The sequence below is a fragment of the Lissotriton helveticus genome, chromosome 1_2 (assembly GCF_964261635.1).
Source record: "Lissotriton helveticus chromosome 1_2, aLisHel1.1, whole genome shotgun sequence".
Classification (NCBI taxonomy): Eukaryota; Metazoa; Chordata; class Amphibia; order Caudata; family Salamandridae; genus Lissotriton; species Lissotriton helveticus.
The window spans coordinates 409,949,558-409,977,309 of NC_136058.1; the positions used below are offsets into that span (position 1 = coordinate 409,949,558).

The 27,752-nt window shown below is 45.2% G+C and overlaps 1 long non-coding RNA gene across 1 annotated transcript; it reads left to right on the forward strand.

Annotated features, from left to right (window-relative positions):
• The first annotated feature begins 107 nt into the window (after positions 1 to 107).
• LOC144807982 (uncharacterized) lies at positions 108 to 27,752 on the forward strand. Its single transcript, XR_013606549.1, has 5 exons — positions 108 to 149; positions 11,542 to 11,592; positions 12,740 to 12,858; positions 26,096 to 26,246; positions 26,342 to 27,752. It is a non-coding gene; the product is annotated as an uncharacterized LOC144807982 (long non-coding RNA).

Consider the following 27,752-nt stretch of genomic DNA (forward strand, 5'->3'; position numbering starts at 1 on the left):
TCCTCTGCGCATGCGCACCCAATCCAATGCACTTTAGCCCGCTCTGTTGATAGCAGTGTCTGTCCCCAGCACATGCGCAGTTGTTCATCCACAGGCCCTCTTTTAACCCGACCCACAACAGAGAGCACAGCACCCACATGAAACCCCAGGTGAGGTCATTTATTTAATGCATTCTTATAAAGCGGGGGTCTTACCCGAAGGTGTCAGAGCACCGTACAATAGAACCAATAGAACCAGTGAGGTTACATGAGAGAACTGTTACAGAATGGAACAAATAAAAACAGCAGCCATAGAATCAAAACAACGCAGGCAAAAGGCACACAATCTCAAGCACAGCAAGCACAGGCTGTACAAGAACGTAGACATTGGGAGGACTCTGGTTGGGAAGACTTGCTAGCCGCAGCAAGGGCAGGAGATCAATTGTTGCAAACGGCAATAAGTCGAGCAAGCCAGCCCAGGACTACCATCTAGATCCTAAAACATGGTTCAGACACTTTGCACATTTATATGCATGTTCGGGTTCCTCTTCAAGCGAGAACGTATGCATAAATAAAGAGCTGACAATGTCCAAGGAGTTTGAACCACTGTATTTTAGTATCTTAGATACTAAGTAGGCTATAGCCGCCATTAAGCCGCCCAAAGCACCAGCCCAGATACCATCCTGGGAGACCTCTTTAGGCATGACCCAGAGGTATGGGCACTGTATATCAACTTGCTGTGCAATGCAATTAGCAGGGGGCAGCCTATCCCTATATCATGGAAGGGCACGGAGATCGTCCCTATATACAAAAAGGGCAGTAGGGACGATCCCGCTAATTATAGACCTATCAGCTTGATAGACATTACCCAAAAGGTCTATTCAAAGCAGATACTGGACAGGCTAAACAACTGGCTAGTTGACAACAACATATTATCCCCATGACAGGCAGGGTTCAGAAAAAGAATCAGCACCATAGAACAGGTGTTTAGGCTGCTAACCATTGCCTGGAAGTACACTAAACTAAGATCCGGCAACTTGTATATGGCCTTTATTGACCTAAAGGCCGCTTTCGATTCAATTCCAAGAGATCTGCTGTGGATAAATCTGCTAAATCAAGGGGTTCCAAAAAACTTACTGGTGCAACTCATAAAATTACATGAAGATAATTTTGCAAAAGTGCGCTGGGGTATGGGCGGGGAGTTGACAGAGGAGATACCGGTGAGGAGAGGGTCCGCCAGGGCTGTGTCCTGGCGCCTACCCTGTTTCTCCTCTATGTTAATGATATGGTGGATTTCCTATTGGACACAAACCACGATTCCCCAAAGTTAGGTGGCTCTCATGTATGTGCTCTGACATTTGCGGATTATACCATCCTCCTCTCACAGACCCCAATGGGACTGCAAAATCTTCTGAAGAAGTTGGTGGTGTACTGTAAACAAAAAGGATTGGAAATAAACCCATCAAAAACAAAATACATGTCCATCAGGCCGCACAAAAGTTTTAAGAAAAAGATGATGCTGAATGGCGTAGCGATAGAGAGGGTTCACACTTTTGTTTACTTAGGGGTGACCCTAGATTCTAAGCTCTCATGGTGCCCGCATGTCAGAAAATCTGGGACCATTTTAATGCAAAATTCAGTGCCCATCTTGAAAAAGCTCCATGCAACTAGTACCAAGTCCATCACCCCAGCATTGGAGGTATATGAATCTAGGGCCCAAACCGCTTCTCTCTGTGGCTCGGAGCTGTGGAGCGGAGAGCAAATCTCCACCTTAACCCTGGGAGAAAACAGGGTTTTAAGAGCGATGGTCCCCCTCCCCCAAAATACACCGGTGATCCCCTACATGTACGATCTGGGGTTAAAACGCATCGAGCATAGGGCTGTGTGGATGACTTTGTCATATTGGTTTAGGTTATGGGCCACTGATGAACTCCATATCTACAGGCAGGCACTAAGTGAACTTATCGCACTAGATACCCATGTTACTTTCCCATGGCTGGCTAATATACGTAGATGGCTTTTGACCTTGGGGCTTAGTGAGTTCTGGCACCACCCAGAAAGGTTGACCGCAGAATCAAAAAGGGAACTCAGAAGGGTCTATTGGAACTTCACTGTGCACAAAGTTTTACAAAATTGTGGAGTTGGCTCACTCACAAACAATATTCTGATGGTTAAACCAACACCCCGCTTTGAGGCATTTTTAGACCAAATCGAACCCCAATTGGCGAAAATATTGTACTTGAAATTCAGGTATGGGACCCTCCGTGTTAAGTCCTTTACAACCAAATGGGAAAATTGCCGAAATGGGGGGAAAGATAGTGAGTGTAAAATGTGCCAGCTGGGTATGCAGGAAAATATAGCACATGTTTTGTTCTTCTGCCCCACTTACCTGAGAGCTAGACAAAAATGGATTGTGCCGTTGGGCAGGAACATGGGTGTCGGAAAATATAATGATATGTTACGCATTTTAAAAACAGATAACGCCCAGCTTACGTTATTTGGAGTTTCTAGATTTTTATTGGCTATCAACTATATAAGAATGAAGAAGGGTTTGACATTTTATCTAGGATTCTGCAATAGAGGATAAAAGAACATTAATTGAGTATTGCAGGACTGAATCGCCGAAACGTTTTATTGTATATAGTATTTAATATTTTATAATGTATTTTGTTTGTAGTAGTTCTTATTATTTCTTTTTTTAATTGTTACTGTGATAAACATATAAGGGGCACAAGTACCTTTGGGAATACAACTATGATACATATGATCTGTACTTTACTATTGTAATTGTCTATTGCACCGAGAACCTAATGGCCATGTTATTTGCACTGATTCTACTAACTGCACCTTATCTTGGAATTGCGTATTTGCACAAATTTAATGATACCCAAAAATATGCAATTTACTTTCTCAAGGATTATGGCATTGGACGGAAATGATGTATCTATAAATATTGCATTGTTTTTCTTTTATGATTCCACAAATCGAATAAAGATGTTTTGAATGAAATAGATGGCAATATCCAATCCATAATGTAGCAAAATACAGTAAACCTAGGTAAAGTGCATATTGTGAATAGTACAATATAAATGACTTCATAGATCGCACATAGATTTCCGTGCACCTGTAGCTACTCTCAAAAAGGTGCCAATGCTCAAGATCAATTCAACATTGTCCAATTTAAATTTGCAGTCAAGAGCGTCTGTTAAATTAATAGGTGACAATTTTTTAAAATACAGAATTAGCAACCATAGTGCATATTTCATATAGTATCTACTAAAGAATAAAAAGTGTAAAAGTGTTTGACCGCTGTGACCATCACATGGACATGGCAGGGAGTCACGTTTTGCTTTATAGCTATAGGGAAAACAAAGCAAATATCTTACTGTCCCAGCTCTTAACGGAATAGGAGGCCTCTCTCCCATTAGGACATGGGTGGTGCAATATAACTTGGAAGACAATGCTCAGGGTACGCAATGGATATACATTTTGCAACAGTTTGTTTATTCAATTCCCTTTCTAGTCTTTCCGCGCTATGAAGTGCATACAATGCTGTCTTTAAAACTTTTTTGTCCATTGTTCCATCTGTGTTCGAATTGGCAAACAGTCTACCAATGTTAACGCTTTCCAGACTCTTGACTATCCCAGGAAGCCATGGAATATCCATCCCTTTCTCACAGCGAAGACTATCATCTATTATGTCCCTTGTGAGAGAAGCCTCGGGATTCTTCATTATGGATAGCCAAAATAGTGTGGGGCGGGCCCTTATGATGTCTTCAATGTATCCTAATTTCAGTTCGTCTTGACATATGTACAGAGGGGTGGAGATTGGAGCGCCAAGAGTTTTCTACAAAATCTATTTTCCTCTGATTAGACGCAAGACCATTTGGCAACACTCCATACCTCTGCCTCATAGGTAGCTATTGGTACACTCTGGATCTTAAAAATCTTTAAAAAGGCTGAAATTGTTCTCGATCTTTTAGGGCGGAGGAGACTGAGGATTGATTTAAAATCCCTCAAGAACTTACTTTTACAATATGCCAAGTGTTCACACCAGGTGCTGTTCGCAGCGAAGACCATTCCCAGATAAGGTAAAGTAGCAGTGCAAGTTAATTTTTGGTCACCCACAGAGATAAAATTTAAAGGACATTTCCTTGGCCCACAAGGCATTATAAAAGATTTCTTAAAATTTGTGCAAAAATCTAAGCCGGACATAAAATCTGTGAAACCTCGAACTAAAGTGCGTAGTGCATTTGGTGTGCGACCAATTAAAACCACATCATCTGTGTATAAAAGCACTGGGAGAGGTTTGCCTTGAATTCTGGGAATATCATTAGTTAGTGTGATCAGTGATTTATCTAAATTGTTTATATATATGATAAATAGAAAAGGGGCCAGAACACACCCCTGTGTGACCACTCTGTCTACACTGATGTAAGTGGAAACCTCTCCCCCACCAACAATCCTGACCCACGCTTTCAGGTCCCTATGGAGATAGGCCAAAAAATGAACAAGGGCCTCATCCAGTCCATATTCTAAAAGGATGGACCATAGACGGGACCTATTGACAAAATCAAAAGCTGAGGACAGGTCCATAAAAGCTAAGTAAAGTGGCGAGTGCTGTGCAATAGTGTACTTCCCTATGATCAAATTAAGATTAGGACTTTGCTCGTTTGTGCCAACTTTACCCCTGAAGCCTAGTTGGCATTGTTCTAAAATCTGATTGTCCTCTGTCCAGGTTAAAATGTTTGTATATAAAACTCTGCTAAAATTTTAAGGGTGTTATCTATGAGGGAGCTCGGTCTACAGCAACAAGGTTGTGTGCAATCGCCCTTTTTAACCCCTTCAGTGCTAATGACAAGGGTAACTCGTCATGTAGGGCCCATTGATTTCAATGGAAAGTCAATGGACCTACATGCACACCCCTTAGCAGCCAAGTGGTTAAAAAAAATAGGAACGATCGTGCTAGTACACCATGTCTTAGGCAGTGGGGCATTGGTTAGAATATTAAAAATATTTAACAACAGTGGGGCCAACAAATCTGGTTTATATTTAATAAGATCGATTGGCAACCCATCAGGGCCTGGAGTTGTATTGCCCGCACTTAGCTTCCTCAACCTCGTTTATTGATAATGAGACACCAGGTGGCACCCTTTTCATAAAAGGGTCGGATTCAAAAGCAGGCTCTTGGTAAATAGTGGAAAAGTGACTTTCCCAGGTAGCGCTCATTATGTTGCAGCTGATGGGAGTTAACGGTTGTCCCATTGATCTTAACTCTTTAATGGTAGTCCAAAATATATTCCCATTATTTAAGCTGGCAGCATTAATGAGCGCATCCCAGTGCTCACCTAATAATTGTTCCTTCCTATTATTAATAGCCTTGCCTATATGTCAACCTTAAGGACTTGACCAAATCATTACACCTAGGGCTTTGAGATAGGGCCTTGCGGAGCTTCCTGTTGACAATTGAGCACTCCTGATTGAACCATCTAGGTTCGCGCAGTACTGTACAAATGGGGTTAGACAGCAAGGATTTAATGGCTGCACTGAATTCGGTAAAGGCGCTGATAGCCACTGGGTGTGGAACAGGGCCTCTAAACAGATGTTACTAAGATTCATGTTTCCCCTAACCATAGAACTGAATCGGTCTGCATTATTAATGCCTTGCCATACCAGCCTGTGGTTATCTGTGGATGGTGATAGATCTCCAGCACCACATTCTGTCTGAGGCGTTGGAACTGGAGACATCCGTAACATTATTTATATCGGGTTATGGTCCCCAAAGATTGTGGCCATAATTCCGGCTTTAAGCAAGCTTGCTTCTAAAGAGGGGGGGGATAAAAACCATTATCAATTGTAGATGAGCAGCCCCTCCCTCTGAATGTCGGTTCAGGGGGAGCATTATCTTTTGTAGTTGCATCAATTTCCATAACATTAATTAAGTTGAGGGTGTTCAAATGGTTCATTAGCTCTCTACCCCTAATGCATGTTTGTCTGCTGCTATGTGAATATTCGCTTGACCATGAGTAAGTTAGCTTAGCATTAAAATCGCCCCCCCAGACAGATTCCTACTGACTTAAAAGAGTCTTTGGATTTTTCAATAGATGCATTAAAATTAATCACATTTATAAAATGCATATTTGGAACAGAATGAAAATAATTGTTATAAAAATAAATTATCCAAAAGGAAATTACCCTATTAAATAATATGCCTAGAAAATTATTGTTATCTGTACGTACAGTTTTTATGCATCTCCCTGTCTTAATATTGACCCAGATTGATAAAGTCCCCCCCCCTGCTTGGGGGTTGTTGCTAGGATATTATGGCATTCAAACCCCTCAATATGCGATTCTTGTGTGGCCCATGTTTCCTAACACAACAGGATATCTTGGTCTTTAATAAGTTGTACCCAATCTGGCTGGTGAAGTTTAGAGTACAACCTTGCAACAGTCCAGCTTAAAATACGGATGTCTGAACTTGCTGAGGCCTTCGTTTGCATAGGGGGGATAAGTGGGTTGTGGGAATAGTACACTCAGTTACTGGCAGGGCATGAGGTAACCTAATAGCAGGATCAGTATTTTCCCCAAAAGTTCATAGTCAGTCCTGTGTCTCTAATCCAGACAAGGTCTGGAACCTATTAGAGGTAGTAATTCAAGAGAAATTGTTGGTGAAAGGAGCATGACTTGGTTTGAGGAAATAACCAAGGGGTAGTGCGCATATGTTAGTGCTATTAGGTGTTATGAATTTGCAACCCCTTAGTAGGTGTCTCACCAAAGAAGGTCTGCGAAAGTTAATTAGAATACTGTCCCCTTCGATATTTTTTTGTAGATGCACTGACTCACCCAACTCTGCGTGCCATAATAATATCCTTTAATTCGGATACATGGAAGCTTCTATGCCTTGATAGCCAGTCCGCACATTTCATGCGTAGTTGGCTCCATGACTCATGCTGATCCCTCTTTAAAGTGGGTACCCCTGCCAGTACCAACACATAGGGCAAGCAGCGGGCGGCAGACTCAGGACATCCTGATTATCCATTCATACTTGGGGCGGCAGGAACATTAATGCACGAGGTACTAGGCAACCTGTTCTGATTCGAGCCCCTGGGCCTGTTTAACCTATTAGCACCATCCCTGGTGGGGTTGGTATTTGAAATGGTTATTGGTATAGGGGGTTGGGGGGAGGACCCGATTCTATCCATAGGCAATTGACGCAGCCCCTGGACTGATCGTATATCGGGTGAAGGGTGATTGCAGGAGCAGTATCTGCCAGTTTGCGACACAATTTCGGCATCTAAAATACTCATACCAACACCTACGCTATCGATGGCCCTGCTCCCATCAACCTCTTTGATTTCGGCCACCTTTTCCCCCACTGTCCCCTTAAAACGCTTGGCTACTAAAATAGCCACCCGCCTTCTTATCCAGGGTAGTTGAAAAGAACTGCTGGGGAAAGAGTCGTGACCTCATTCTATGCCAATCTATGGAGAGGAGCTGTGTCTCCTGGAGGAGGCACACATCTGCCTCCATGTTATCCCGGTAGGAAAGGATGGACCTCCTTTTATTGGGATTGTTGAGACCTCTCGCGTTGAGAGTGAGAATTTTCAGTGTGGGCTGGGAAAAGCGTGTCATAGTGAGTGCACCAGCTTTGGCCTGTATTTGGGTCCCTGTGATCCCTTTTCCCCCTGAGCCCCCAACATCTGCCCGGCCTTCATTGCCCTTTGATCCTCTCTTCAACGTCTTTAACCTGCATACCAGTTCTCCACCCTCCCCTCCCTAACTCCAACTTAGAAACCCATTAACCTCAAATTGTCCAGGGCCCGCCTTTCGTGCGTGCGCGTCCTTGGAAGTCGGAATAGTTGGGAACGTGTGTTTCCTGTTCCCCATGTCTCTACACTCCCCGTGTCTCTACGCTCCCAGCAGATTTGTTCGCCGCCCACCCAGCCTTGCAAATGTCACTTATCTGTCCCTCAGTCCTGTGTCTCTAATCCAGACAAGGTCTGGAACCTATTAGAGGTAGTAATTCAAGAGAAATTGTTGGTGAAAGGAGCATGACTTGGTTTGAGGAAATAACCAAGGGGTAGTGCGCATATGTTAGTGCTATTAGGTGTTATGAATTTGCAACCCCTTAGTAGGTGTCTCACCAAAGAAGGTCTGCGAAAGTTAATTAGAATACTGTCCCCTTCGATATTTTTTTGTAGATGCACTGACTCACCCAACTCTGCGTGCCATAATAATATCCTTTTATTCGGATACATGGAAGCTTCTATGCCTTGATAGCCAGTCCGCACATTTCATGCGTAGCTGGCTCCATGACTCATGCTGATCCCTCTTTAAAGTGGGTACCCCTGCCAGTACCAATACATAGGGCAAGCAGCGGGCGGCAGACTCAGGACATCCTGATTATCCATTCATACTTGGGGCGGCAGGAACATTAATGCACGAGGTACTAGGCAACCTGTTCTGATTCGAGCCCCTGGGCCTGTTTAACCTATTAGCACCATCCCTGGTGGGGTTGGTATTTGAAATGGTTATTGGTATAGGGGGTTGGGGGGAGGACCCGATTCTATCCATAGGCAATTGACGCAGCCCCTGGATTGATCGTATATCGGGTGAAGGGTGATTGCAGGAGCAGTATCTGCCAGTTTGCGACACAATTTCGGCATCTAAAATACTCATACCAACACCTACGCTATCGATGGCCCTGCTCCCATCAACCTCTTTGATTTCGGCCACCTTTTCCCCCACTGTCCCCTTAAAACGCTTGGCTACTAAAATAGCCACCCGCCTTCTTATCCAGGGTAGATGAAAAGAACTGCTGGGGAAAGAGTCGTGACCTCATTCTATGCCAATCTATGGAGAGGAGCTGTGTCTCCTGGAGGAGGCACACATCTGCCTCCATGTTATCCCGGTAGGAAAGGATGGACCTCCTTTTATTGGGATTGTTGAGACCTCTCGCGTTGAGAGTGAGAATTTTCAGTGTGGGCTGGGAAAAGCGTGTCATAGTGAGTGCACCAGCTTTGGCCTGTATTTGGGTCCCTGTGATCCCTTTTCCCCCTGAGCCCCCAACATCTGCCCGGCCTTCATTGCCCTTTGATCCTCTCTTCAACGTCTTTAACCTGCATACCAGTTCTCCACCCTCCCCTCCCTAACTCCAACTTAGAAACCCATTAACCTCAAATTGTCCAGGGCCCGCCTTTCGTGCGTGCGCGTCCTTGGAAGTCGGAATAGTTGGGAACGTGTGTTTCCTGTTCCCCATGTCTCTACACTCCCCGTGTCTCTACGCTCCCAGCAGATTTGTTCGCCGCCCACCCAGCCTTGCAAATGTCACTTATCTGTCCCTCAGTCGTTCACGGTGTCATCATAGGGGAATGTCTCTTTCGCCAATGTCTCCAGCACTGCCAGAATTTCTCGTGCCATGGTCTTGGGGTTCGGTCTCGTTGCTCGCTCTGTGCTACCTTATGCCATCTTTCTCGAGGAGTTTTGGTCTGTGGGCCCTCTGTCTCCTCCTGGATTGGATTCTCGATGCCCAGCACCTGGCAAGTGTCCTGCATGGATCTGAGCTGGAGGAGTTTGCCCTGCCATATGAAAATCAGCCAGAAAGGGTGACCCAAAGAATACGGTATTCCTTGATTTCGAAGACGCAGAGTTGCCACTCGGAACTCTCTACACTTTTGAAGGGGTATAAGAGCCAGGTCATGGTGCAAAGCTATGGAGTGGTCCTGATATCTTAGTGGTTGCTTGTCCCTGGCAGCACGTAGCATACACTAATTTAGTTGAAAGTCTGAAATGTAAGCCAAAATATCCGGTGGGGCGCCCAGTATGCTCCTGAAGAGACCCTGCAGGTATTGTGTGATGTCTGGCCCTTCTTCTTTAGGTGGAACTCCCTTAACACGGATGTTGTTTTGCCGAGACCGATTCTCCAGGTCTTCTCTGTGTGTCTGGAGATCGATCTGTTGAGCCTTGAGCCAGACTATCTCTTGCTGTAGATGCTCCACCTCCTTTTCCTGGGCTTGCTCCTGATCCTCGATGGAGGCCATACGATCCCCAACGGTATCGACGTCCCGCCTTATCAAAAGGCGGGACGTTGATGCCGTTTGGGAACGTGTGGCCTCCATCGGTTATCTCCTTCATCTCCCCGCTATTTCCCTTTTCAGCGTCTGCAAGTCGCCTTGTAATGCACCGAATAGAGACTCTAAAAAGGCGTGGGTAACTGGGGCTTCAGAGGTGTCCACATCTTGGTTGATTTGTGTCGTTGGGGAGAGCATCCCTTCTCCGCTGCTGTCATCGGGAGCTTGGTCAGCATCTTTTTTAGATTCTGATCCTTCTTGCTTCTCGCTGAGGACATGGCTGCTATATCTCTTACCACATCACCAGACCGGCATGCCTTGTCGTGGGGGTCCCAGCCCCAGTGGGTGGCAGTCACCGGGTTGTCCTCCCGCTGAGCTCCACTACGCTGTTGCTTGATGGTGAGGGCCCTAGGTGTCACTCCCTTTCAGTCTCGTCCGGGCCATGCTGTCTTCGACCGTCTGCTATTGCCCTGCTGGGCATCTGCTGCTTGTTCTCAATACTCTAAGCAATTTGCGCCCAAACCTGCTGTGAATCCCCCTGTAGGACAGCAGCCCTATCGGAGCCGGGAGCACTAGATGTCTTCTAGTACCACTGCGGCTAATTCCTGCATTATGTGCTTGCAGGCCGTGGCCTCCGGTTTCCTCTGACTTGGCAGTCAGCTCCAGAGAGACTAATCCATGCCCAGGCCTCTCACCCATTGGCACCTTGTGATTCTTACAGAGTTACAGTTTATATCTCATTCCCCTTATTGGATTTTGTCATTTTAGTGTCATGTTGTTCAATACACTTTATTTTTCTATTTCTTTTTTTGTTTTTTTTTGTTTTGCATTTTGACTTTTACTTTTTTGGTTTCTGCATACATATTTTTCATATTACCTTAAGTTAAGCCTGCCTGTTCGGTGATTAGGTACCAGGGGGTTGATCCTAGGTTAATTGAATGGCTTTGAAAGTTCACTCTGACAACGGTTGTGATTGTTCCACATCTACCGCAAATAATAATTCAGTTTCTTACAGAAACTATCTAACATTATCTGCAAAACAGGCAGTTGATAACCTACCAGGGTTGAAGCACCATGTGGACAGATTGAAATATGGGACGAGTATTGTGTGGCAATAGAATCTCTAAAAAACTTCAGTTTGCAGACGAACCAAGAATTACGCTTGAATGTCATAACTTTTTAAAACAAGGTAGTCAGGAAAGTGTGGCGAATATATGGCAGCATTTTGACAGCCCCAAGCAAATTTGAGAACAGAGTTGATGTATGTTGCAGAGACGAGTCTGTTCACCCAATGTGAGTTGTGATATCCGCTTTGCTGATCTGCCTGAAGTTATGATGCTGCTGACAGTAGCGTGTCTGCTAAAAGCGATGGCGTGACTGGTGGAACTATAAAGCCAAATAAGAGAAAGTTATCTTCCGACACCGCAGTCTTCGTGACTGAGACCAGTAATGCTGAAGACTCTGAGACTCACAGCAGTAATTTCTCCTTTCAGACCGTTATTGCTGCAGATGGAGCGAAGCCAAGAAGTAAGCACATTACTAAGGTACCAACAAAGTTTAATATTATTAATTTGTATTAACTTTTTCTCTTTTACAGCATTTGGAAATGCATTTTCTAATTGTGTTGCTTTTTGGTTAGTTTTTTTATTGTAGGCTATTATCTTCGTTTTAAAGGGAAGGATGTTGTAGTGTGTGACCTTAATGCTGCAGTTTGCATTTCATTACCATCATTTGCTTACCCAGGAGAATCTCCAGGGTGGAGAGGGTTTGCTGTTCCAGAGTTCTTTCTTCAGCTTCTGGGCAGTTGTCGCTCTGTGGCGATCTGTGGTCCTGTTTCTCTGCTCTCCTTGTAGTAGCTCTTATCAGAGATTCATCCATCCGCCAACGATAATAAGATGCCAGGCATCACCCAGCACACAACACAGACTATGATGTGCTACGTCTATCTGCTCGGCGCAGTTAAAGCGCGGATAAAGTTCTCCGGACCCATCAGGCTGTGAATGTAACCTAAGGGCTTAAGATGAAATGAAGAGCTTACCTCCTTCCTGAGTGGCTCCAGACTGCTGTGTGCAGACCCGATAGCTGGCAGTACCCTGGACTATGTATGTATAAATCAGATTATGTTGGAAGTAACCTGCAATATATAGTGGCAGGCAGCACCCTGCCATAGAGTAGGATTTCCTGGGTGTGAAGGGCGGCTGATTCCGATTGGTTGCTTGATAGTTTTCCAGAAACTCATGTTCTTGATTGTTCATGTAGTTAATGAAACATGCCTAGGCGTTTTATCTCTTCAGTTGACAGAAGCTGCAATAAAAGTTTCTTTGTCGTTGCAAAAAAATATGAACGGCAGACGAGCCTCTGTCTGTCAAAGAATGGAAGGGCTGGGGAACTGTCCGTCATCTCACTGCTAAGCAGAGCAGTGTCATGCTTCATCCTCCGTCAGGCCTCTGATTTTGACCAACATCGCTTAGAACACTGGGACTTTAGAGCCCATCCTTTTAATGAGAAAAACAAAACGACAAGTCCCATAAGCAATAGTGGTGGAGGGTGGCACACATGACCTGGCGCAACATCCGATTCAGCATATCCAGTTTAATTTTATAAGTATTTGACACAATATTGAATTTATAACATTTGTTTTTTATGGTCATGAGTCACCAGAATACTAAAAACGTGTCTTTTATTTTGAAGGTCAATTAAGTAATGGTCACCAGCTTGGAAGCTCTGTTAATTCTTCAGTATTTGTCATTGATCTCCACATGTGGATGGTTTGGGTCTGCCTCCTGCATCGTTCCCGATAACTCACACAGGTAAGGAGCTTGTAGCAGCAACATGATAACCCTGTACTCGTCTGTAGGAAGTGCGCTCCGAGGCAGATATCTGATCATTTTTGTGAAACAAGCAAGCGCCAATATCTGCTATGTACATTTGTTAAAATAAAACAGTCAAATCACAGTATACTGTTCCGCAGGTTCAGTCCCAGAGACATTATCTGTAACTGAACGCAGACACCCTAGGAAGCATGTGCTTTTAAGACAAGTTGCGTTCACTCACCTGAAGGTGACATGCTTCATCATTGGGCTATACTCCTCACCAGGCCGGCGCTACAATGCCTGGCGGGCACCACAAGAGGCCACTTTGTCGGAGATCTTTTAATAAGTACGCCGGGTGAGCATAGTAGGACAGAGGATGTTGTGTCATAAGATGTGAGATTGGTGAAGTCTGAATATAAGATCAACCATCAACCAGTTGCCACAATATAGTTAATGTTATCTTCCTGGTCCATGTTGAGATTAAAAACAGTGGCAGAGAAATTGAGGAACTAATGGCCCCTATCACTGTGTGAAAGTGTCGATCACCTGTGGACCTGCTGGTAAGCTGGGGTCTATACTTCAGGTCAACGTTTTTCATGCCTTGTGTAGTCATGGAGCAATCTGTTGGCATTTCATCAGGACCAAATATGGGAAAATGGGTAAATGTGACCTAATCTTCTCCACAGCGTGAGGATCTCTGTAACTCAAAGCCCTGCACCGTGCATAGGTTATAAGGTGCCTATTACCATCTTACTACCACAGGTGAGCACTGCCTAACAGGGTACACTAGATACGGTAACCCTCCTAAAATTCAGGGCATATTGACTTATCCAATAGCGAGGACGCCGCATCAGAGGGCAACTGGTTTGAAAAGCACATGCTTCCTAGGGTGTCTGCGTTCAGGTAGAGATAATGTCTGTGGGACTGAATCTCCAGAACAGTATACTGTTAGTTGATTTATAAGAAGAAAGTGTATACTGGACTGCCATTTTCCTTGTCATCTCACACCGGGAGGCCAACACATCTATCATACATTTAATTCAAAAATAGCAAAAGGCCAAGCAAACTAACAAGTGACAATTGTCTTTGCAATGGACGAGTGCATCCACCCTAAAGCAAGTTGGAGTATATAATGCTAATGCTACACAATGTATTTTTATACACTTTTCTCCTAATACAAGTCAATGAAACATGAACACGTGATAGAAGCAGTTACTGTAACAACACTAATGAGTAGGAGGCAGGATCTTCTCTCGAGAGGAATGTGAGGAGTCCGTGAGGTGCAGATCAAAGATACACAGAAAAGCTGCAGAATTCACTGTTTCTGGAAATAACACTTCTGTTTGTCAATGTTCAATTTACTACAAGATGCAGGAAAGTGTGCAGATGGACATCACTAAAGAAAATGGTTCTGGGCCCTAATAGAATCATGTAACTTTGCAGGCATATTAAGGCGAACAGACACATCAAATTAATATAAGAATATTGTAATTTGGTAATGTAATATATCAATGCAGGTTGTGGCATTCATGTGTAACCAATTATCGGTATTAAAGAAACCAGTATATCCAGTTATGCTTTCTCAATTCCTTCTTCCTAGAGGTCACCACTGCTGCTAGCCATCCGTATTCAGCAGTGCCTCCTGTGACCTGGAATCCTGCATTTAATCAATACCAAAGATTGTCAATGCTTCTAGCCAACTCCGGTCACTGGTGCCACTCGCACCCCACCATCTATGGGCCTGTTATTCTTTTAGCCGGCTCCAGTCAGTAGTGGCCCCTTGGACCTGTATGTAAGCCTACTAGCCAGCTCCTGTTAGTACTGGCCCCTTGGACCCGTTATCATTCTAGCCAACGTGAGTCATTAGTAGCACATTGGGACTAGTGATCATACTAACCAGCTTCAGTCAGTATTGGCCCCCTGAGACCTATTATCCTGCTAAGTAACTCCAGTCAGTGGTGACCCCTGTACCTTAAATCCTGCTAATATTCAAAACTAGAGGTCAACTCTACTGCCAACCAGTTCCAGTCAATATTGACATGCATTGTTACCCTGCCTGTAATGAATACCAGAGGCTAGCATTGTTGCTAGCCAGCTCCATTCACCAGTGGCCCGTCACATATTATCCTCAATAGGATCAATGCCCATGGCCTTTGCAGCTGCTAACCTGCTCTAGTCAGTAGTGACCTCCCAGACCTGTTATTCTACATATAATCAGCAAGGCTTCGGCCCTAATAACACTCACCCCACATCCTTATGGTTAGCGATGTCCAACAAACTAATGGTCTGCCTGATCTAGTGCACGTCAGGTGGATTGTCATGTGTCCAGCCTTTCTTGGGTGCCGTCGGTGTAAATACATCGGACGGCCCTTCCTTTTTAGATCACGCAGTCTGATGTATTTTTCTCTTATTCTGGACCACAAGGGAATACCTGGCAGTCGTGATGAGAATCTTTTTTTAAATGAACCCCACTTCCTGGGATAAAGTTATTCAGGGAGAAAGTTCCAAGGGTGTGAGGGTGATTAGTTATTGGTTTTCAAAATCAAACTGCAGCTTTGGAAGCTTGTTTTTGAAAAACACACAAGTTGGTGAATGGGCGCCTGAAACATGGCAGCCGCTCACCACCCCTGCGGTGCCTTCAGAGGATCCACCATGGCTGCTGAAGGGACATAGAGCGCCACAGGGACAGCAGAGATCTCTAACAAGTAGGGTGACCCTTTGGACTTTTAATCAAACCCAAAGTCTTGATAATTGACAAATAGAGGAGTGGAGAAAAGAGAGATTTAATTAGAATGCTGCCGATATGTGATTTCTTGTATGTGAATAAGTAAATGACAAGACGCTGCTGTGTTCCTTACCTTAACGCAGCCTTTTTTTAAAAACCTGCTATATATGTCGCATTGGTTTATCTCTGCAAGTTCAGCTGAACAAGTTACTGGTTATGTTAAATTATGTCATACTGGATTGCGGTCTAGAAAACATACAAGGACCAAACGCTTCAGCTTGACAAAGCAAGGCAGTTTCAGTCCAGCTGATAGAGAGCCCGGGTCACCCGGCCAAATAATTTCACCATACACGTACCAGGCCCATATATTGTTTCAATTTATCATATACACTAATCGGGTGACCTTACACTCTACTATCAGTAACCCTGATTCCTTCCTATTTATTCTTGCTGTACCCGACTTACCAATCCACCGTTACGGGTACCTATGACCACAATGGATCAGGGAGCTAGCTGGAAATAAAAGCAGGCAACCAAATACCAACTTTTATATTTTTCTGTATTAAATGACCACAGACTACTGGAAGGTTTAAAGGTTTATCTAGAATTCAGATTCGGAAAGCATACAGTTTACAACCAATAGGCAATCAATAATCAAGATAACGAACAGCACATAGCCATAGAGAAAGTAAATCAGGGCAACCATTTATGAATCTATAGAAAGATGAGGACATGAGAAATACTAGACAAATTTCAGGAAATGGAACTTTAAGAAAGTATAACTATAAATGGGCAATTTTATGCACGTACTAGAATTTCACTACCGAGAAATACTTAAAAGATTTGGTGAGAAATTGGAAATCCTATACATCTATAGGGAGGGTAAAATAGGAACACGCTATAGTTCTAACAAATTTACTTCAATCAGCTTACAGGAGAAAATTAGAAACCATATCTATAATTTATAAACAGTATGGAGAGAATATGCTCTAAAGGTGGGGAAACATAGGAACATGCTATGAAAAATAAATGTATGTCTTTTCATATAGTAGATTGCGAAAAGCATGGAAAATTAACGTATGCAAAAGTATGTCTTTATTGAAGCAAAGACAGAAAAATAGAAGGTGCAGTATAGAGTTTCAGCACTATATATTTACCTAGAATGGTGTGAAGACCAACCCTGGCCACGGATCAGTCAAGGACAGGAAATACCCCAAGGAAGGACAGTTATCAATGGGACAGCAGGTGCAGAATGGACACCCCAGGACAGGACAGGAAAACCAGATTAGGATCAGGACAGGACCACCAAGGAACGACCAGCACCCGCAGTTCGGAAGCAACGCCTGCGCTCCACCCTCTCTGCAGCTATCAGTCAGAACCCCGATTGGGTTAGCGAATTCCCCAGCAAAGTGCTCCGCCAGCACTTAAGGTTTAGTAAAACCTCTTGAGTCTATGGTATATTTCAGACAGAGTGCTCCGCAACCCTCTGTATCAGTCACCTATTGAGTGCGTTGGGTCAGTGACAGGTCAGCTATTCAGACAAGTCGGACAATTTCTATAGCTAAACCTAGGCTAGTTATACTGTTTTTGGGTCAGTGTACCACCCCCCAAATGTTGCAAGTGTCAGAATCCCCAATTTCGATTGGTCCCCAAGTAGGATAGGTCAACACACCAATCATATTCGAATTCTACAAGCCTAAATTTGCATACTCTAGGACCGCCTAGTGATTTTGGGGTTCTCATGAGATATTCTAGAGAATACAATGGAAAAATTACAAATGTAACAATTGCGGTACAGTTCAGCTCCATCCTGCTGGGTCGCAGGTCACGTTCTCAGGAGCATCTTGACTGTGGCTGCCAGCTGGCTGAGTTCCACTGCTCAAGGTTGCCTTTTCTCTGCCAGGGTGACATGCGCAGTAGAGACTTTCAAGATGGCTCGCATATCCCTCAGACCCCCAATATCGCGGTACATGAAAGGAAAGCGAAAACAAATTAAAACATAGAAATAAATGAATTCTCTGTATACCATGAATAGCTACTCTATACCCCTTACTTGAAAAATATACTATGGCATTACGGTTTAGTGCAACAGACAATAACACGAAAACATCAGCGCAAGCTTCACCATGTGAGTACACAGACGGCCATTTTAAAAGCAAGTGCGCAGGCGCAAAGATTCCCACCAAAACTGCAAGTACGTCACGTCACGTGAGTGTGACTAACGCATGCGCAGAAAGAAACCCGCCAAGCAGCGGCCATTTTTAGTCACAACGGTTATTGAATTAGTAGATACATAGGCAAGCGTCACTAGGACACCCAAAATGTAAATTAAAGGGAAATTAGTAAGACGAACAGGTTGAATTACATGATTATATGTTATTCGAGGTTCTTGAATTACAGCAAGTCGCGTAATATGCGAAATCTTGCTTCATCACCACCTCTATGTTCAGTCCAGTTCTGGGGCCACGGGATAGGCAGCGGCTACTGGTTTGAGGTCACTTTCCTTTGATGTCATGTGACCTGTCCTAGTAAGGCTGCGCAAACTGACCAAGTAAACCCTTTTTTGTACTTGACTCTCAAGTTAGCGAGGGCGAGCAGTCACAATATTCTCAGCTTAGTAATGTCGACCAGCTTGAACTCCGAGCTCAACAATAGATCAACAGGCTTGATTTAATAAGTGTCCAGCACACTGCTTATCTTGCCAAGACACAGGTATTTTAAAAAACTCTCTTTAGTGAACTAGTGCTCAATCGATGGTGTTGACAACGAAAATACGGTGCACATTAGCGAGAGTGATTAGACCAAAAAGGCAAAGTCTGCAAATAAGAAGTGAGTAACATAGCTTGGCTTGTCCTGATACTCCCTGGCCAAATCCCACTACATAAAACTAGGTCGCAAGGATGGTACATATTCAACTTTCACTACTTCATGGCGCGTCACATGGCCCGGTAGCTCTACCATCTCTCCCATATCTTTCCCATTTAAAAGGGCAGCCCCTGCTGAGATGCACCCTGTGTCCACCCTTTGACACCAATCAAGATCTGCTTCCCAATCCTCCACCCTGGGGGGGGAGAGCTGGCTCCCCAACAGCTGCAATATTACGCTTGCCAACCGCCGAAGCCAGGGCCAGTCATATTCTGCAAAAACGATGCCATGTCACCTCACTCGTGATATTCAGGAGGCGCCATTTGCTCCCACGGGGATCGTTAGTCCCATGACCTGGGACATTATTCTCATGATCTCTACCCAGTAGCATTGAATTACCGGACAACTCCACACCACATTAAAAAAAGCCCCCCCCTCACATTCCCTTACACAGAGAGGTGGCCGCCCACCCTATTCGGCGCAACAAAGCTCTGGAGTAGTAGGTCCTATGTAGGATCTGTAGTTAAATTAGAGCAAAACAAGTTCTAATTGCCACCTCCCTGGCACCCTGAATGGCCTCAACCCAATCGCCATCGCCAAGTGTGCCTAGATCCCTCTCCCACACATCCCTCCGCGTCCCCAAGGGATCCAGAGAACTGTAGATCAACTTCCTATAGATGGTTGAGATTGCTTTTTCAGTCAGGAGATCAATTAGTAGCTGGTCCTCCAGTAGGGATACATCAGGCAACTGCCCCCCTTCCCGGATGTGACTTTGCAGAGCGTGACCACCTGCAAATGCCAGAACTGTTTTTAGTCACCTAATTTATACTTTTGTTGTAGGATCGTGAAGGACACAAGCGCCTGTCCCCCCACACATCGCCCGGCCGCTCTAAGCTAATCAATCCCCATTTTGTGAAGCCCTGCAATCCTCCCACTGCACTTAAGAGATCACCATCATACAGTGGAGTCATTTCAGTCAGCTTATCTTCCCAGCCTAAATACCTGGTAGCCTCTCTCCACACCTTTACCAATGTTTGGGTATGAGTAGGCAGGGTGCACTCATACTTTCTTCGATACAGCACCAGGGTGGGGTAACCTCTCTTGTCCATGGCCAATCTATCTACCCGGTAAGCAGGATCCTCACAGTCCGCAAAAACCCAGTTGTTGACTGCCACCAGCTGCGTGACCCAGTAATACTTGTGAATGCTCCGGACCGCCAGTCCACCTTAATAAACTCCCCTCTACAACTTACTCAGCGTGACGTGCCACCATCACACAACAGGAGCCGAAGTTCTCAGACTATCTTTTGAAAAAAAATGTCTGGTGGGATCTTAAAGGACATTTTTTGCACAATGTACAGGAGACCCTGGAGGGTCATCACTTTAAATAGGGCCACCCAGCCCAGTAAGGAGAGCGGGAGCGCCCGCAAGTGTGGGGCATCCCAGCGAAGATCTAATTACGGGAGTATGTGCCTGCCTGTGCTCTCTTGTAATGAACACAACCAAATATTTAAAGCTATGTAGTGCCACCCTAACTGTGCACCTAGAGTGCAGCCGCAGGGTCCCTGCCACCAGCAGGAATATTAAGGACTTCTTCCAGTTAATATTATATCCTGAATAATCTCCAAGTATGTGAAAAATGTGTAGGATTCGTTCACTCGAGAAGGCTGGCTACGTGTCATATAACAAAACGTCCTGAGTAGACGGAGATTCTCACATCCCACTCCTGATCAACTGGAATACCCCATATGAGAGGTCCTGGTGAACCCAAACATGTGTGAAGATCATAGGAGACAAGGAACATCCCTGTCAGACGGCAAAGACTCGGTAGACTGTATTATTGACACGCATGCGCGCTAGAGGGGCCACATACAAGAGCTTAACAGCAGCGCCATTGTTTCAGCAAAGGAATCCCCTATTGCATATGGTACTCCATTAAGGTGTCGGAGATTTAAGCGCGTTCCCTGGTGTGGCATAAAGCCGATTGATCAGGATGAACCACTGTTGCAATTACTGTCCGCAGGCAGATCGCCAGGGCGTTCGCAAGGACCTTAGTCTCAATATTAAGCGGGGAGATAGGCCTATAAGACCCACACTCAGTTGCTGGTTCGTCCTTTTTAGGGCTCGGTCCTACCGTCCCACTGGCCTAAGAGTCCTTTTCTCAGGGCTTCCGAAAACGTACCTAACGAATTCCAGGCTGCTCGTGGTTTTTTGTGGTTTTTTATGCTACGTGCATTGCTATTGGCCTTTGTGTGCGTGTGCTTTAGAAACACAACACGCAATAGGCCATAGGCGGTCGAGTAGCTCCGCCTATGGCCTATTGGTGTCTGTTACGCGCATCAGAAGGCCATATATCTTCAATTATCTCAGCCTTCACGGCGGAGATAATTCAAGACATATGGTGGCAGTGGCGCGCGCGCGTGCACCACTCGCCGGCGGTTTACGATTATGTTTCTTTCTTTTTTTTTTGCGGCTTCTGTTTTTTGTTGCGAGTTGCTCTCGTATCGGGCATACTAATATCTGTTATGAGATCAAGTAGGCAGGGGTGCTGAGAGATAGACTCGTATATTATATTTAAATTATATTTAAAACTTTTAATTGAGAGACTGGATACATTTCATGCCCATGATTTATGTCAGCAAATTGGGCCGCTTAGCTGTCTATGAACTGAATAACAAGAGCACTTGGAGCCGGCGCTTGCTTTCCAGCTGGAGTTTGCAAACTGCAAAAATTCCAAATATGTATTTAGAGCACGGAGCTCTCCCTGTCAGCCTCTTCTCTGTGTCTACGCTGGGCTTAGGCAGGGTCAGTCTGCTCCCAGGGCATGGTTCTTGCGACACAGAGGGGCGCTGGGCTGGGGCAGGGTCAGTCAGCTTCTAGGGCATGGTTCTTGCAGACACAGAGGGGCGCTGGGCTGGGGCAGGGTCAGAAAGTGTTGAGGGCAGAGAGTGTTGAGGGCAGAGAGTGTTGAGGGCAGAGTCTTGAGGGCAGAGTCTTGAGGGCAGAGTCTTGAGGGCAGAGTGTTGAGGGCAGCGTGTTGAGGGCAGCATGTTGAGGGCAGCGTGTTGAGGGCGCTCAGAGTGTGTGTGAGGGCAGAGTGTTGAGGGCAGAGTGTTGAGGGCAGAGTGTTGAGGGCAGAGTGTTGAGGGCGTGCAGAGGGCAGCGTGTTGAGGGCGTGCAGAGGGCAGCGTGTTGAGGGCATGCAGAGGGCAGCATGTTGAGGGCGTGCAGAGGGCAGCGTGTTGAGGGCATGCAGAGGGCAGAGTGTTGAGGGCGTGCAGAGGGCAGAGTGTTGAGGGCGTGCAGAGGGCAGAGTGTTGAGGGCAGAGTGTTGAGGGCAGAGTGTTGAGGGCAGCGTATTGAGGGCATCATGTTGAGGGCTGCATGTTGAGGGTGTGCAGAGTGTGTGTGAGTGCAGCGTGTTGAGGGCAGCGTGTTGAGGGCGTGCAGAGTGTGTGTGAGGGCAGAGTGTTGAGGCCGTGCAGAGGGCAGCGTGTTGAGGGCATGCAGAGGGCAGCATGTTGAGGGCGCGCAGAGGGCAGCGTGTTGAGGGCGTGCAGAGGGCAGAGTGTTGAGGGCGTGCAGAGGGCAGGGTGTTGAGGGCATGCAGAGGGCAGAGTATTGAGGGCAGCATGTTGACGGCAGCGTGTTGACGGCAGCGTGTTGAGGGCAGCGTGTTAAGGGTGTGCAGAGTGTGTGTGAGTGCAGAGTGTTGAGGGTAGCGTGTTGAGGGCAGCGTGTTGAGGGCAGCTTGTTGAGGGCAGCGTGTTGAGGGCAGCGTGTTGAGGGCGGCATGTTGAGGGCGTGAAGAGTGTGTGTGAGTGCAGAGTGTTGAGGGCGTGCAGAGGGCAGAGTGTTGAGGGCTTGCAGAGGGGAGCGTGTTGAGGGCAGCGTGTTGAGGACAGCGTGTTGAGAGCAGCGTGTTGAGGGCAGCGTGTTGAGGGCAGAGTGTTGAGGGCAGCGTGTTGAGGGCAGCGTGTTGAGGGCAGTGTGTGAGTGAGTGCGGCAGAGTGGGAGTGAGTGCGGCAGAGTGTGAGTGAGTGCAGCATGCCACCATTTTTTTTTTTTTAAGTTTCGAAAACCTTTATTTCACATCACATAGAATACACAGCTGTGAATCCACAACCCGGAGGCCGGCAGCGCTACATAGCAACATATCAGTAGCACGATATTAATCCATACCTGCGTGAAACATATCCAATCATTTTAGAAAACACTTTCTTTATGTCCTTGGAAACCAAATCAACAGTACCCTAACTCAACTTCCTGCCATGGCCCCAAACTGTATAATAACGATGTACGACGTCTCACAGTGTCCAACCCATGGAACTCGTTTTTTGTCAGTCATGAGGATCGGGAGGTCCCAACCTCCACTTGTATGGACACTGTGACGTTGCCCATCGCTTGTCGCAAAAACTTTCTTGAACGCAATTAAACTCCCATGACACCCCACCCATCCCCCCTCCCCTATTCGCAACTTTCCCTTACCCTTCCCCCCCCTGCCTAGATTAGAACCCTTCCCAATGTGGTCAGTGTGCTCTACAGTTTGATTCTCTAGAAACAAGCAAAAACAGTGATATCGGGTCTGTGCAATCAGCTCCTCAAATCGGGTCACCAGGTTACATGCATACACTCCATAACACATGGCTAAAAAACATTGCCATTTACAATGCCATTAGCTCTAACTCAAATACATTCGAGACCTATTGCATTTTTACTGCTTGTTGGGATGACCGCCACCTCAGACGTTCTTTGGTGCTCTGGGAGACACCCTTATTTACAGGCAGTCTGAAAACTACTCTGGAGGTTTTCCCTGATTTGATCCATCATGCTTTTATATAATTCTAACGGGAGCTCATCAGGCCCCATCGCTTGCCCTGCTTTCAAGGTTCCTATTGTCTTATTGATTTAGTCTACTGTCAGGTCTTGGTCTAGTGCGTCTCGGTACTCATTCGTTAGCATTGACAGGGTCAGGTTTCCGTCCCCTTGTTGTCAGTGTCCTCAAGGATCCAGTTCCGTCCTTTGTCTTGTCTCTATAACCATGCAAGCAACTCATTGGCTTTATCACCGACATCATAGAGACAATGCTGGGTAGTCAGCGCATGAGTGCCAGCTATTTTCCATTAGTGCTCTTAATGTGTGCTGCTTCAGTTGATGGTGTAATGGGAGAGAAACTGATTCCCCACTTGCCAAGCGAACCTCCAGGAAAGCACATTCCTTGTCCTGAGCCTCGCACTTCAATTTACGTTCCTTCGACATTCTCCCAATCAAGGCTTGTGTCTGGCCTCGAATCACTGCCTTAAATTCACCCTATAGCATGCAGGCTGATTCAACAGGCCGCCCGTTCTCCTTAAAATAGAATTCTGCTCTATCTCTCATACGAGCTTTGAACGTCTTGTCTTTTAAATATCACGGATCAACCCTTGAGGGTAGGATGAAGTCCATAACCGGACCATCGAGTTGCACCTCCACCAGCGAATGGACTGAGATTCCCCCTGCTATGTGCGTAGCATCTCTAAAATCAACTTTATGGACAGTCTGGGTGAAAGGATGGTGCAGGCATGCCAGACTACCATGTGCTGTAGACAGGTGTGTCCGGTTCTGATACCCTCTTCCCCTCTAGGGGAATTTAGGAGTATCATGAATATAGTATAGGTGCAGTTCTGTCACTCCAGTCACCCCAATGCGTATATGCTCTGTCGTAAGTGCCTTATCCTTCCACAGGATGAGTCAGTCTTGTCTGGGTCTCTTTCCTGTTTCCCGGCACTTGAATGGCACACCCGAACACTCGAGAGAGCAGTGACCCACCAGCAGGCTTTTGTGGAGAGCTTTTGTCCTGGATGTAAGGCTGCATACAGTAGGGCACCCACTCTGTCTTTTCTTTGCCTTTGCCTGAAGATCAGCAGTCCCAAGGTAGCAGTCACACCTGGCCTGTCGGTAAGTGCAAGCCCTCTGGAGGCCTGACTGTCAGCAATTGAGCCCACACTGTGGCCGGCTGGACCACAGGCGTAAGCTCAGACCGGGTGTTTGACACTGGCGTAGTTGTAGTCCCTCATGGGCCTCTGACACAGAGTAGTCAGAAATTCAGCAGCTAAAGGCCCAACACATGCTCTCCAGGAAGCCAGTAGATTTAGACCCTGTTGTGTTAGGAATTTGGCAAATGCAACCTTGAATGGGCCTGTTGGCAGCACACAATCGTCCAACTGGGCCTCAACAATCACTTTGTCGTAGAGTTTTATTTTTTGGCTTGAACTGTTGGGAGAGTCTTGGCGGGGCTGGGGGGGGGAGTCCCTCAGACTAGCTGGTCCTGCTGGATGGCTTTCCGGCCTGCCCTACAGATAACGAGGATGTGTTGAACCTTGCCTCTTCCAGGACAGCCTTGTCCTCCCTTCCCTTTCTTACCAGACAGCCAGGCTTCTAGGCAGACTGACTTCTAGGCTCTTCAGGACAGGTACACAGCTTCTCCATTAAGTAATTCAGCCTGCAGGTGATGTCCCTTCAACTTAGATAAACTGTCAGGCTGACACCATCCCTGGTGTCACAGCAGGCACCTGAGTACTTTGTAGAGCACTTTATTCCTGGGTAACAGAGGACTTTGAACTAGGGTATAAAAGAGGGATAGATGGTCCCACTTGTATACACAACTGGCAGGCAGGAGATGCGGTTTACTCTGTCGCACTCTCACATAGCATTTATGCTACGCACACCAACACCCTAAACACGCTCTTGATGTTATCGCAAAATCTGGGCACAGGTATAGAAATGGAACATTACATGGGTGTGTCAGTAGGAAGCCACTCCACTGACCATGATGCAAAGATCTCATCAGGCTATTGATCCTTACAACAGGGTGCATTGCCACCACCGCTCTATCTGGTAAACCCATGACAGTCCTCTAGCTTAAATAAGGGCACACTTGGTGTGACCCTCCAGGTCACAGGACCGGTACAAGATCTCTCATAGTCCCTTGTTACAAGTTGCACAGTACTGGGGTGGCAGAAAAATTCAGTCTAATTTTCCTGTCTGGAAAAAAATGGTGTCCTGTTTTTCTGCGCCCGGTACATCCAGGTGCCGAAAAACCTAACAAAGGATAATCAGATGGAATACAATGAACACATGAAAGTACGCCTCAATTTCATTGCCCTTGATTCATACTCTGGACTATAGTTGAGGGATATGTCTAGGCATAGTCCTCGCAATACACAATAGATTTGCGTGCGGCAGAGGCCAAACTCAAAAGTCAGGATACCAGATACAAGTAGGTGGTAACTCAGGGCAGGGGAAAATGCCTGTTGTCCGTGGAGGAGTCATTCCCTTCCCAGAAATATGCATTACAAATTAATTAATAGTGTATATGTTTTTAATATTTGTTTGGTGCCAGTCCATATGACTTTCATATTTGCCTTTGGGATTCTATGTTGCAACTCCATAGGGTACATGTATCCTTTGTGAGCTTAATAAAATGTTGAAAATTCTATAAATCCTCACTCCTACATCCAAGTACTCTCAGGCTACCATTCTACACTCTGCTCTGTCTGAAAAACAGCTCAACATTTTCAAAATTCTGCAACTCTGCATTGATATGGCTTGTAAATTATATTTTTGGAAATTTTCATGTATTAACTATTTAATTTTAATACTATAGGTGATTGAAATTACGGACGAAGAAAGCAAGATTTAGCACCAGGCAACTGAAGTCAGTGCCATAAGAAGGATTATTTTGAAAAACTGAAGGTCATCCTGCCTACTACGTTTAAACAATTTCAGGAAGTGGGAGCTGAGTAAAGTACTATACTGTAAGTGATATCTCTAATTTAGTATTTCATTAACCCAGAACAAAGCCATATCTGTGCACAGAATAACATTCATCTAAAACATCATGTAATTCCAGAGAGGAAGCACACACTGCATAAAAGAAAGTTATAACAAAAGGTTTCTTCTGAAGACCATCAAAGAAAAGACGCTGAAAGAAGACTCCGAAGCTGACACGTTAACAACCGAAATATTGGAAAATCACCTTTGTTCAACACCGTTTTTAACCAGTTACGCAAGTTTGAGACTATCTGCCTCTGGGTAGAAAACCACGACCCACTCTGCTCACTCTTGCGAAAACCTTAAAAATTCACCACTTTATTGTGTTCATAACCATCTAAGATTGTTTCCTTTTTATTGTGTACTGTTCTGTAATTCTATGTAAATCGCCTCAACATTATCTGCTGTGAATGAGTGATATGTAAAACTGTTAAAGATAAAAATGGATTAAATGAGCACAGTTGCGCTATAGCTAATGTAAATAAATCTTCGTCTTCAGAACTACAAACCTTAACCTTACACCAAACATAGAAAGGGTAAAAGGAACTGATGTTCTGAGACTCGTGATCCACAATAGTACTGTGCACGTTCTAACGCCCTCAGTTACTGCCATTACGTCAGTGCAAAAAGGTACTTATCAGCTTAATTATTAAATATCAGACTAACACCTTATCACTGCATTATTAAGAACCTATACAAATAAATTTGAGAAAGTCTTCAGTCACAAAATAAGTTGTTGCCGGAGAGGCCATAACCTAAAGACTATTATCTGCTAGAAACATTTCGACAGGTGTTACAGGGCTGCTTCCAGACATAGTTTGCTCAATTGAAGTGTTAAGAAGAATACACACAATTTCTTTTAGAGATAAATGCTGAACATTATCTAAACAAGCCTGACTCTAAAATCGGGTTCCCTCTTACCGTGGCATATAAGCAAGAGAAAACTAAATGTAGAGATATTAACTCTAGGAATACACCTTATAAAAACACTGGCTGTGAGAACAAATTCAGTGTTCAAAACCGCCTCAATCAAAGCAAAATAACCTAATTTGGGGGGAAAAGTTACATGTGCCAAAATAGACACAGCCATAAATCTTATCTCACAGAATGTGACATGATGCACACTGGGGGAATCCACTCTCAGTGCAAAGTATGCCAAAAAAGTTTCAAGCGTAAATCTTATCTCACTGAGCATATGAGAATCCACACTGGGGAAAACCACTCTCCGTGCAAAGTATGCCAAAAAAGTTTCAGGCGTAAATCTTATCTCACTGAGCATATGAGAATCCACACTGGGGAAAAACCTTATCAGTGCTCTGAATGCCAGAAAAGGTTTAGTGTCAAAGCGACTCTATATGAACATGCTTTAACCCACTCTGCGGAAAAACCTTACCAGTGCGATGAATGCCAAAAAAGTTTCTGCCGTAAATCTAAACTCACTGAACATATGTGAATCCACTCTGAGGAAAACCCTTATCAGTGCTCTGAAT